Below are 12,156 nucleotides of genomic sequence, written 5' to 3' on the forward strand. Positions count from 1 at the left end.
TACTGCAGTGTCAACATTATTGTGTATGAATCTATAACCATCACTCTGGCAGCGTAAACTCCAGGACTTGTCATTATATCCAAATCCAGAGTCACGACCTGACCTGTTTATGTCTTTATATGACACTGCTGTTTCAACCACCTCACCTCTCCTCTCAACCTCCCAGTAACAGTGTCCTGACAGACCCTCTCTACACAGCACCTGAGCACAGTTAGTGAATCTCTCTGGATGATGAGGATATGACTGGGCATTTCCCCCTGTCACCTTCCTGTTCCCCTCAGACAGAGAGAGGCGTCTGTTTGCTGTGTTTGGGTCCAGTGTGAGCCAACAGGAATCTGGGAGAAGAGCAGAGCAGAGACCAGATCAGAGAAATAAAGAGAGTCAGATATGTAGGCTGTCTTTGATGAGTCTCTCCCTCTCCTAGAGCTCTCTAGTTCTATCTCAGGGTGTGTGGAGAGGATCAACGGAGAGAGAATGTTCGCTACTTCAGGATAAAGAGACTCACATTTTAAGGACTGGGCTCTGGTCTTGGGCTCTGGTGGCAGGAAAACATCCACTCTATTCACTACAAACACATTCACAGAGAGAGATAGAACATTCTGATTATATCATATGCGACAGCAGCTGGTGAAAGCGGGAAAGAGTTGGCAACCGACCAAATGTTCAGACTTTTATTCTGAAAATAAAAAAATAAAATCAATGACACACTCGATAGTCAAGCCAAAATATTGCAATGCAATGGATTCGGTGAGTAACCCCTACTACTACCTAGTTTTTTTTTCCAGGTCATGTGGAAAAAAATCGTTTATTTGTTATTTACACATTCAACTGTGTACATTGTGCATTTAGATGATCTGCACATGTGGAGCAGCCAACATACAGGTTAAATAGAAAAGACAGTGGGTGAAACACTATTCAGTCATAGAAGACGTCATCTTGAAGGGACACTATCAATTTTCAAGAAAAAATATCTTCCTCGAACATGAAAAATAAATGCGTTGGTGCCTTTGACATGAAAGGCTCAGAGTTCAAAGACAGTTAAAAAGAGAGCACAGGAAATTGAAGAGAGATGATCCTTGTATCAGTCCTGTCATCACTTCCCCTCTCAGTGGCCTTGCTTGATGACGATATCAGACATGTCATCCACATCTCCAGGTCCAGCATCACAGTGAGCAGGAGGAGCAGCTTGGAGTCCTGTCTTCTTTTGTTGTTTCTTTCTTCGGGAACGTGTCTTCTTTTCTTTCTTTTCCACCAATTCAGCCAACAGAGTATTTTTCATAAGAACAGGCCTTGGGGTGAAGGTCTGTCTGCACTGGGGGCAGCTGTAGACCCCCTTCTGATCATCCTGGTCCCAGCAGCCCTTAATACAAGTAAGTAAGTAATAATGTAAAACAAGATGGCTGCGTGCTTAGTCGCTGCGGCTGGAGTGGCTTCAAAACTGGTGTTCTTTAGTGATTTTAAGTGCATTTGTATGTACATTTTTATTTTAGTACTTATAGGGAACGGTTGTGTAAATAGTACCTACAGCAGGCACGACTTACTAGAAGTTGGCACGCAAAACGAGAAGACAGTTACAGCGGAGTTCCTGAAGCAACAAAGGATTTATCACGAGATCGCCCGTTTACCGGGAGAACCTTGGTACTCAGTCCCTTCCCTGAGGCGCAAACGCCGGCGGAAGGACCGCAAGCAACGACGGGGATGCAGAGCAGGCCTGCTAGCTAGGCTAAGGAGGAGCCCAGACAAACCTGCTTTGCCGAGTATTTTCTTATCCAACGTCAGGTCCCTGACGAATAAGATGGATGAACTGAGACTACAAGTTGCCAAAAATAACATCGTGGGAGATAGCTGTGTGATTATTCTTACTGAAACCTGGCTAAATGACACTATCGTGGACTCCGCGATTAGCTTGGAGGGCCGCACTCTACATCGCGCTGACCGCACGCAGCTCAGCGGCAAGTCCCGCGGAGGTGGGATCATAATATCAACGAAGGATAGCTGGTGCTTAAACACGAAAACTGTAAGTAGCCACTGTTCCCCAGACCTGGAATACTTGACTGTTAAATGCCGACCCACATACCTCCCGAGGGAGTTCAACGCAGTGTACATTACATGTGTTTACATTGCGCCTAGCGCGGATGGTAGCCTAGCATTGGCGCGGCTATATGACGTCATCAGTGGTCAACAAAGCACAGACCCACAGGCAATTCACATTATAGCAGGAGATTTCAATCATGTCGACCTGAAGGCAGTACTACCCAAGTTCTATCAGCATGTGAAATGTGCAACAAGAGGAGAAAAAACACTGGACAAGGTATACACCAACATCAAACGTGCTTACAAGGCTAGTCCGCTAGCTCATCTAGGCATGTCTGACCATGTGTCAATCCTCCTGATCCCAGCATACACTACCATGGGGAAAAGTGCTCCCATCACCACTAAGACTGTCAGAACCTGGCCAGAAGGGTCCGCTCCACTGCAGATCTGCCTAAATGACACCCCATGGCAGGAATATGAGCATGAGGACCTGGAACAGTACACGTCGTCGGTTCTGAACCACATAGTGAACTGCACCAACTCAGTCACCGTGGACAAACGGGTCCGGGTCTACCCCAACACGAAGCCATGGATGACTGGGAAGGTCCAAAAACTGATCAACGAGTGGGACAACGCCTTCTTCGCAGGGAAGAGCACACCGCTGTACAGCACCACCAGGGCTAACCTAAAGCGCGGAATCAAAGCGGCCAAGGCAGACCACAGAGAGAAGATTGAGGAATGCCTCCTGAGCAACGACTCCAGGCGGATGTGGCAGGGGGTTCAGCAGATGACAAACTTCAGAGCCAACAGGCTCACAGCCGCAGAGGACGACCCCCTGCTGGCGGGAAAGCTGAACACCTTCTTTTCACCAACATCTTCAACCAGTCCCTGTCCCAGGCCACCATCCCACCCTGCCTGAAAACCTCAACTATCATCCCAGTCCCGAAGAAAAGCACGGTGAGCTGCCTAAACGACTACCGCCCGGTGGCACTCACACCAATCATCATGAAGTGCTTCGAGAAACTAGTCCGGGCCCACATACTCACACGCCTCCCGCCCAACCTGGATCCATACCAGTTCGCCTACAGAGCCCACAGGTCCACAGAGGACGCCATCGCGACGACTCTCCACGCCACTCTATCCCACCTGGAGAGGGGAAACAGCTACGCGAGACTGCTCTTTGTGGACTTCAGCTCCGCCTTCAACACCATCCTTCCAGACAGGCTAGTGACCAAACTACTAGACCTGGGTCTATCACACTCTATATGTGCATGGATCAAGGACTTCCTGACCGACCGCCCCCAGAGGGTGCGGGTGGGCCCCCACACCTCCACAGCCCTCAGACTCAGCACTGGGTCCCCCCAGGGCTGCTTGCTAAGCCCCATCCTCTACACCTACGACTTCACCCCCGTCCACCCCAGCAACTCCATCGTAAAGTTTGCAGACGACACCACCGTGGTGGGATGCATCTCGGGGGGGGACGAGGCGGCGTACAGGGATGAGGTAGAGCAACTGAGCAAGCTGTGCAAGGTTAACAACCTGCTGCTGAACAAGTCAAAGACCCAGGAAATCATCGTAGACTTCAGGAGGAAAAAGTCCGAGATCCAGCCCCTGCTCATCGACGGAGAGAGCGTGGAGAGAGTCTCAACCCTCCGATTCCTGGGGATGCACATGCGGGATGACCTGACCTGGAAGGACAACACAAAAGCCACCATCAAGAAGGCACAACAGCGGCTATACACCCTGAGAGTCCTCAGGAAGGAACACAGCAAGCAGGAGATACTGGTGACCTTCTACCGCGGCGCAGTGGAGAGCATCCTCACCTACGGCATCTGCAACTGGTTCTCCAGCTGCACAACAGCGGAGAGAAATGCGCTACAGAGAGTCGTGAGAACAGCACAGAAGATCACCGGCGCCCCCCTCCCCTCTCTGGAAGAGCTGTACAACACACGCTGTCTCAGGAAGGCCTCCAAGATCTCCAGGGACCCGACCCACCCTGGGTACGAACACTTTACCAGGCTGCCCTCGAAAAGGCGGTTCAGGACCTTGGCCGCAAGGACAAACAGACTGAAGAACAGCTTCTACCACAGGGCCGTCCAGGCACTGAACACAGCAAAGACCTAGGTTCTGGGCCCTGGACAGTCTGGACGGATTGATGGCAGCTGCTGGACTGAAAAAATCAGGTGTAGTGCTGAGGCACAAATATGTACATTTCAAGCCTGCAAACTGCGACACTTTAAATAAATGTGAAATAACACTATTGTGCAATATGACAACCCTAGTCGTCTATCTGTACAGTATAGTATAGTGGATAGTGTACATAGCCTTTATTTATGTAAACCAGCTCCTTCCCTTCTTGTGATTTTTTAAAAAGTGTTTTCTTTTCTTTTCTTTTTTCTTTCCTAACACCAGGGGAGCCACCCCTCCTAAATTTCGTTGTTTGGTACCTGTACTGTAGCAATGACAATAAAGACCATTCATTCATTCATTCATTCATTCATACAGCCCATACAGTAGTTGTGTCCACAGGGAATAGTCACCGGATCCTTCAGTAGATCCAGACAGATTGGACAACTCATTGCGTCCGTGCTGTCTGCCATGTTGCTGCACACACTAGACTGATCAGCAGAGAAAGACCAAAGTTAATTCGTGTCTCTGGAAGTGTTTGTGCACGTGGGTTGGAACACTTCCTGGTTAGCTGTAGGGGGCGTGGTGTTGGACAGAGGCCGGGGAGAGCGTGGCTGTTTGTGCCCAGACAACATTCCACACCCCTGACAGTTAAAAACACGTGTGGTCTGTGTGATGATGGTTAAAAGCTATATGCCCACGTTGACTTTCTTTCTCTCGTTGACACCGAGATTCTGAGAGAGACCTGTGTACGAGGTGTCACTACCTTGGCTGAACAGTAAGAAACTGGTCCCAGACAGTGGTGGCCATCCAATCACCGGTTCAGCAGAGCATTATGCTCTCTATGACAGATTCCATGAAGATAACACAAAGGATGACCGTGATGCTCTTCGGAAGCTTCGCCTGGTCCCGCAGCTTGCTGGAAAAATAAACAGTCAAGTAGCAGAACAGTTGTTTTCAAGGATGAAAAAAACCAACTACTTCCTAAACATGAGTTTACCATCAACCCATCTATTCCTCATGAGGAATATCATCCACCACGATAACATGAACAAAAACAAACGACGACTGGATGACCTCAAAAAGGCTTTTGGAACAAAGGATATAGCAATGAACATCCACAGCCAGGCAGTATTGGGTAACTTTCCAAATTTAGTTTTGCTATGCAATTATATCAAAATGCAACACATTAATTACAGTATTGTTGAAATATTTATTTTATTTTTAGGAAACCCAGTATTGTCAGACACATCTGCCACTGCTCCAATGGACACTGATGAACCACTTGGTGAGTAATGGGGTGGAGGTGGGGGTGTTCTTGTCCTGTCATCTTGTTTTTTTTCTGTATGGCTAGAGGCTCACAGCATATCAGGATCAGGAATTTCTTGGAATTCATGATTTAGATTTTTCAAACATGCCTTAACATGAATGACTGGAAATCTCCATTATATTTTTTTAGTGGCAGCAGTGCCCCCAACAGCAGCCCCCACTGTGCCCCTGACAGAGACCCTTGGCGTGGCAGGCGTGGCAGCAGCCCCCACTGTGCCCCTGACAGAGACCCTTGGCGTGGCAGGCGTGGCAGCAGCCCCCACTGTGCCCCTGACAGAGACCCTTGGCGTGGCAGGCGTGGCAGCAGCCCCCACTGTGCCCTCCATAACAGCAGCGACAAAGAAGTTCTGGGACGAGGATTGGAATCCTATCCAGGAACAACTGGTAAGCTAATCAATCCAAATATAAATTCTTAGTCAAAGTATACAGTACAGCATTATCTGACTCAAAATAAATCAATAGGTAATAACTAATTATAATTAATAACTGTTATTCGCAGCTCAATTACGTCCTGGACAAGGGACGGCCGGCGGAAGAATATAGAAGGACCCATATGTCTGGTGCGTGAAGAACTCTGGAGCCTGGGATTGCAAAGACACATGGATTCAACTGTGAGTAGTGGGAAGTAGGTGAACACAAGGAAGGTTAAAGCATATTTTGTATTTGCTTTCATGCTTGTTCACTGATGAGTTTTGTTTCTTGCAGATCGGGAATGCCTGCATGACAATCATCAAAGAAGTAGCTCGGCTACATGTAAGTCAATCTATACAAAAGACTATAGCATAAATGAAACACAATGCAATTGTTTATGCATTGTTATACCATTTGTATTTCAATGTCATTTATTCCGTAGGGCAAAGACATTTATATAGCGGACATGTTCGTAGTTCCTTCATGGAAGACTACACCACCCACCATGCTTGACTTTCCAGTAAGTCAGTGTACATAAAATAACAACATTTATGCTGTTAAAAATATTAATGCTGTTAGACAGCATAACATGTATTCCGTTAAAAATGTACTTATGTATAATGACAACTTTTTTTCATTCATGTTAGAATGATCTAGACATGAAAGACTTCTTAGTCTTCCCAGCTTGGACCAATGCAAATGGGCCGGACCACTACGTTCTCTGTGTAAGGCTATGTTACTGTCATTAGATGATATGAGTATATATGGTTATTGTGCAGTTTGAATAATGTGTATTCCAACAGAATGAAATCCAGCTCTACTCCTTGTCCTAATGACTAACTGTTGTGCAACTCGTAACCTATTGCCGCATTATAGATCATGCAGCCATTGCGGAGAGAGTTACTCCTCTTGGACTCTCAGTACGCAAACCATCCATACGGGTTTGCAGATGCGGATTACAGAGTCCTGTTTAGGTCCACAGATAAGACATATCGGTTGCCAAGTTCATATAAAATTACATTATGGCTACGTTCCTATAGCCTGTACATACTAGTATGTTTTGGCTATGTTCCTAAAGCCTCTGTGTGCATGATTTTTAGGGTTGGGTATCAAGAACAGAGTACTGAGTGGTACTGGTTTCAACATGTATAATACTAGAAAAGTATTGATTTGTTTTTTGGCACCACAATTGAAAGAAATTAAACCATACCCAACCCTAATTGTTTGGCTATGTTCCTATAGCCTCTGGTTTTGCTATGTTCTGATTACATGTCATCATTGGTTGTCACATGTATCTCTTTCAAAAGAATATTGTTCATTTTATCTTATTATTATTAACATCTATCTGTGATGTTAACTCCGATTTTAACTCTGTGTTAGACAGAAGAAACCTCAATCTACATTTTGATGTGACTCATACTGTACATGTGACAGCCACTGTAGATTTTTGTCCACCAGTACTGAATAATTGTAATGGTTACATTACTTAACACATAATATCCTTCTCTCAATAATTGTATATTTCTCTATAGCAACCTAGCACAGCAAATCGACCCTGGGACCTGGACTGAAAAAACTGGCTATGATATGGGGAACTTACCACGCCAGCTCCATGGAAATGACTGTGGGTTTTTTATGCTTATGGTAAGGTCTATTTTTTTTTGGGGGGGGGGGGGGGTAATTACATGCCGGCTTTTGTCAACATTATGAATAAAATTGCCTTCCGCTTTGTCTGTTCCAGTACACCCTGTCCCTTGTCCTGAACACAGGGTTTGAGTTCCATGAGGTAAGTTAGAATACCATTTAACCACAGAACAATTAGACTAGTTAAAATAATGTTTATGTTGCACCATACTATTCATCTCGAAGAGAAGGAATACATTATGGACTAAAGATTATCCGCGTCACTGTAATTTATTTCAGATGGACATGCCTTGGATCCGCAAGTGGTGGTGTCTCTTTCTCATGGAGCGTTTCAAAATACAAGGGTATGACAGCCCTGACCAATATGTGTATTCATTTTGGTAACACTTAATGTATAGGGTCACTGGCAGAAGATGTAAAACATCTGAAAATTAATGGAGCATTTGTTGGATGCATAAGTTAACACCCACATTCTATCAGTATAACATCATTAAAAAGATATTGGAAAAAGCCCAGGCATCAAGGCCATAGCCTTTTGCTATCCAATACGTAACATTTATTTTGTTGTTTGAAAGGTATGGCCAGATGTTTGCCTTTTGGACCAATGAGGCCAGAGGGTTGCATAAGGGTAACCATAACCCGGTCTACAGAGTCCCAAGCGGGAGGGCCAGCACGACAAAACTTCCAGCCCATGTCCAGGCAGCCATTGACCACTCTGCAGAGGAGAAGAGACTGGTGGACCTCATTGTCCAATCACAGGCGGCTGAACGGCATTTGGTGGTATTTTGCAAATGTTCATATTTGATCTCAAAGTAAAGCTTCACCTAGGGTCTTTAGGAATAGGATCAACTTACATCATTTAACTATGACTCATTTATTGTACTGTATCTTTTGAATGAATGTATGAATGTAAGTGACATTTCATGCCTGTTTTGATTCACATAACCACCACACAATGCACTGATCCAATTTCCACAAAATTGTTGTCAGGATGTACTCAATGGGAAGGCGAAGTACTTTCTAAAGAAGTCCCCTAAGGTGCCTGTCTACCTCTGCACCGAGGAACACCAGGAAACCCTCTTCGGCCATCTTGGAGAAATATTACACAGAACACCATGTCTGGTGCAATTCACGGATGAAGTGAAGTTCATCCTGGATGTTCTGTTTCCGGAGGTAGGGATAATCATTGCTGGTCCTGCACTTTCAAAACATATGGAATGGAATGGACTTTATTTGTCATTGCTACAGTACAGGTACCAAACAACGAAATTTAGGAGGGGTGGCTCCCCTGGTGTTAGGAAAGGGAAAAAAAAACACATTTTTGAAAAAGCATAAAAGCATAAAATCACAAGAAGGTAAGGAGCTGGTTTACATCAATAAAGGCTATGTACACAATCCACTGTACTATACTGCACAGATAGTCAACTAGGGTTGTCATATTGCACAAAAGTATTTTTTTCACGTTATTTTAAAGTGTCACAGTTTGCAGGCTTGAAAATGTACATGTTTGTGCCTCAGCACTAGCTGCCATACAATCCGTCCGGACTGTCCTGGGCCCAGAACTTAGGCCTTTTCTGTGTTCAGGGCCTTGACGGCCCTGTGGTAGAAGCAGTCCTTCAGTCTGTTTGTCTTAGCGGCCGGGGTCCTGTACCTCCTGTTCGAGGGCAGCCTGACAAAGTGTACGTGCCCAGGGTGGGTCGGGTCCCTGGAGATCTTGGAGGCCCTCCTGAGACAGCGTGTGTTGTACAGCTCCTCCAGAGAGGGGAGGGGGGCGCCGGTGATCTTCTGTGCTGTTCTCACGACTCTCTGTAGCGCGTTTCTCTCCGCTGTTGCCTGCAAAGAGGTTGCCTGCAATAGTGCCATTGTGTATGGACCCATATAATGGCTTTGTGTTTTGTATTGGTAGACTGGATCAGATATAAAAAATCTTAAAAATTAAATTACTTACTTTTTTTGGGTAGGCTATCATTCATGGCCTTGCCCTCCTCAAAAATGTGACATTGCGGCAGGCTGAACAGCTCTTCCTTGATGGTCCATGTTTACATCAGAGGTGAGAGTATATAAATATTTATTTTTTTACAGAATGCCCTGAACTCTTATCGCCCTATTTACTGTTACATAATACCTTAAGAATTTTGTATGATTATTGTTATTGATGTACTCTTTTTTTTTTAACTGTTGACAACGTTTCTGTCAACAAAGTTGTGATTTTTATGTCTACTATTTCAGTGAAAGGGAGGAATTTGACCGGAAGATTGCCAAAGAAATGAAGCAAAAGGGAAGATATTGAAAGGTATTTTTTGGGTTGGTTTTTGGTGCCGGCTTTGCTGTGGTAAAAATGGTAGCGGGTGCGTGGGTCAAGGAGAAATCTGAAAAGAGTGAGGTCCTGCCAGACCTGCAGTTCATCGCCAGATCGTAGCCTTATGTTCACGGTACTATCTTGCTCCTTGTGTTTTTCTAGTAACCTGCCTTCTTTCCAAACCCTGCCTTACCCCGTTTGTGTTCTCTCCCAAGATTCCCACGGACCCTCCCTCGCGTCTCCCCGGCCCCGGCTCTCGCATTCCCGCGGATCCCTGCCCCGTCTCCACGGACCCTCAGAACCCCTCGAGCCACCCCCGAACCCCTGGACACCCTTGGACGGATCTCCCGGTACCACCCTCGCCTCCTCCCTTGGACATCCCCTTTTGGACTCTCGGACTGTACTGTTGCCAGGCGCACGCACATACTGACAACACCCTGCCCGCCTACGTCACCCCGCACCCACGGTAGACCACACACATAGTCTTGACTACGCATTACACATAGGTATCCACATATCCCATACTCCAAGACTATCAGCACACCACACATTCTCCCGCATACCCCCTCACTAAATCCTGTGAATAAACACGCCCATGGGCTAACGGATTCTCGCTCTGTGCCGCCTCTTTGGTCCCCCCGGGTCGTACCCCATAACACACACAGGTTGAGCCATTCCTCCACCTCGTTCTACAGCTGGTAAGACAGAGAGAAACGGTTGGTCCTCACAGTCACATAAACCTGACCCCCTCCAGACTCTTGAGCACAATCTTAATGAACCAGTCCGGGTGCGTTAGGATCCGTTAACGTCGGTACAGGCCAGGGTCTTGTCAACTTCTCTCTCTCTGTCTCTCTCTCTTTGTCTCTCTCTCCTGCAGGGGAAGGAGTCCAGCTGATAATGACAGCAGGCCTGTCAATACCTGAGCACCACGCCCGTCCCCCAGCTGTTCCTCCAGGGCCCTCGTCCGCCCTCCATCCATCCCTCTATCTATTCAACCCTACCTCCTTCCTAGCTGCCACGGATTGTCAATAAAAGAAATAAACAAATAAACCTGTTCCGTCCTCTGACCTTTTAAAAGTAGACAATCTGGTTTAGGCAACTTAGATTACAAGTCAGTTTTGGGAAAAGTAAGTGAACACAGAAGAGCACAGCTTGTGATAACGGCTGCAGTGTTCCATTTCTCGGTTTGACTTTGTGTGTATATGTTCTGTTTGTAGTTCCTCATAGGTAACAATTGTGTGTTAACACTTTGCCATCTAACCCTAGGTTATGAGGGAATCAAGTACATGTGGTTGGTGTCACAATTATGTATAACTAATACACAATCTATGCTGAGTCTTTCAGGCTTCATGTTAAGTATTGCATAAATCACAGATGTAACATTCATAAATGCTAGAGATCATCATTTGACTCACTTCATCAGTCAGTTCTACAAATCGGAATGTTAAACTCAATGGTTCAATGATAAACTCAATAGAATCCAACTGGATTCCGTCTTGTAAACAGTAGGTATTGGCTTTTTTTGGAGGATTAAGCATTATGTCACACGTGAAATAGACTTAGCATTTCATGTCTTGGTGGTTTACAAAAACTTTCACTGATTGTGTGTATTGAATGTTCAGCCATGAGAGAGCATCAATCGTTCATGAAGGACATAGTATATAAAGGAGAATGCCAGTTGTTGGGTGTTTTCCGTCTAGGTGTTTCCCACGCATGATTGGCCATGAGGAAATGCATAAGATCTTAGGTGAGTTCCACAAAATGCTCTGGGTTCTTTCGTCTGCTAGGGGTTTACTGTGTAACCACGGGAATGGTCTAACATGTGGCTTGTGTTTCTAGAAAGACTGAAAACTAGATCCTCTTTTAAGAGAGGGTAAAAACTACACCACTGAAAAGCATCATAATGCTTGTGTTAGGAGTTCCCCTGCCACTATTGAGAACTCTTTCATTGGCATATGAGGTCAAGGAGAGAAAGAGACATTATGGAGGGATGCATGAGAGACAGCCCCCCCCCCCCATAGAGCACATGTGTAGAGGACTATGACCCTTTCTCAATTTTGTATTTATATTTACATTTGACATTTACTGTAGCAGACGCCTTTATCCAAAGTGATTTACAAGTACATTTGTCTAAAGTAAGTGAATCATCTATACATCACTCATCAGGAGGAAAACAAATCTATGCTAGGACCAGGGGGGGGGCATTACTTTTTAAATGTTTATTATTCACAATAGAGAAACTGTACAGGGGGTAGTGTGGGTGAGGATGTCTTTAGGAGGGACAGTCAAGAAGCAGCCTGAAGAGATGGGTC

Source organism: Nansenia antarctica, assembly GCF_963989245.1.
Source record: "Nansenia antarctica genome assembly, chromosome: 2".
In the NCBI taxonomy this organism is placed as follows: domain Eukaryota; kingdom Metazoa; phylum Chordata; class Actinopteri; order Argentiniformes; family Microstomatidae; genus Nansenia; species Nansenia antarctica.